The sequence below is a fragment of the Cavia porcellus genome, unplaced genomic scaffold, assembly GCF_034190915.1.
Source record: "Cavia porcellus strain 051 isolate PalLab524CR breed Dunkin Hartley unplaced genomic scaffold, mCavPor4.1 scaffold_14, whole genome shotgun sequence".
Lineage (NCBI taxonomy): Eukaryota > Metazoa > Chordata > Mammalia > Rodentia > Caviidae > Cavia > Cavia porcellus.
In genome coordinates, this window is record NW_026947497.1 from 32,079,095 (window position 1) to 32,080,497 (window position 1,403).

Sequence of the window (1,403 nt, forward strand, 5' to 3'; positions counted from 1 at the left end):
TGATAAACATCCATGCCATCCTAATAAGGCTATATTTTGTCTGCTTTTCCCCTCCTCTGGAAAGGTCAGAGATAGTTAAAAATTGCATAGAGGAATTATGCAATTAATTTGTTTGCTAGAAGGCATTTCTGATGATATTTGGGAGAAATACTTAAAGAAGAAATTCTCAAGAGTCATGATTGGAAATACCAGTCACGTCAATAAAAGATAGTCATGGGATGAAAAAAACGGAGTCTTTCCTGAGAGTGGCAGTGGTTTTAAAGACAAAGGGACAGAATCCATAGGTATTTTACAGATAGAATCAAAAGAATTTGTAACCAACCAGCAGGGATCATTAGGATGGAGATGAGACTCATCACGATGAAATGAGCAGATATACTGAATCACCATTAAAGAGACAGAGGAGTTAAAATGGAAAAACACTTTCATGGGACAGACAGAAATTCAGTTAGGCATTCTCCGTAGTGATATGATTGCAGGTCATTTAAGGAAAGGAAGGTAACAGGAAAATATGACTGCATCTTAGACATGCATGTAAGAATTACAGCTCAATTCATGACCCAACCAGTGTAGCAAAAATGAACTTAAAACTGAGACAGACGAGGATGATTGACTTTTGCCCTGTGCCAGCCAGAGGGAAGCACGGTTTGGTCGACCTCTGTCACACCCCAGTCTCCATCCTGAATGACTTGGGACACTTGCTTTGTCCTCCCCAGTTACTTAGCCCTCCCTAGCTCCCAGATACCTGATAGGAGATGCAGCTCAGCTGTCAGCCACTGTGTCACCCCTTGGCTTGACACCACAGATACTCTTTGAAGAAGAGAGGTGACTAAGACATTGCAGGGAGGAATTCATTATCAATAGCCTTAAATCTCCAAGCAGCAGTAAGCTATGATACTCATATCTAGTCTTCTGGAAGATTCCCTGATTTGGGTCTCACCATTTTTCATGGATACACAACTATCTATAAAACCATTCAGCTCTCTTCATCTTTTCATTGAATTGCTACCTTTTTTTAGGGAGTGGCAGGACAGCCCCATTGCTGCCTTCTCACCTCTCTCTCCTATGGGCACATAATACACCTGCCTACATTACCCATAATCCTCTCCTGCTTATGTCACATACCCAGACGTGACGATGACCCATCAGAAACCACCCCATAGCCTCTTCCTGTCCCACCAGCCTGCCCTTGGCCCATAAAAGCTGCGACCTCTTCCTGAATAAACGAGACTTGATTGGACTCCTCAACTTGTCTCCATCTCTCTTTGTCTCCCCCCTGTTCTTTATCATCCTAGTTCCTCCTCCAGGTACACCCCACGGATTGATCCATGGGCCAGATCACCATTTGAGCTGAATACCCCTCACTCATTTATACCAATCATAGTGCTGCTCTTGGGCACACC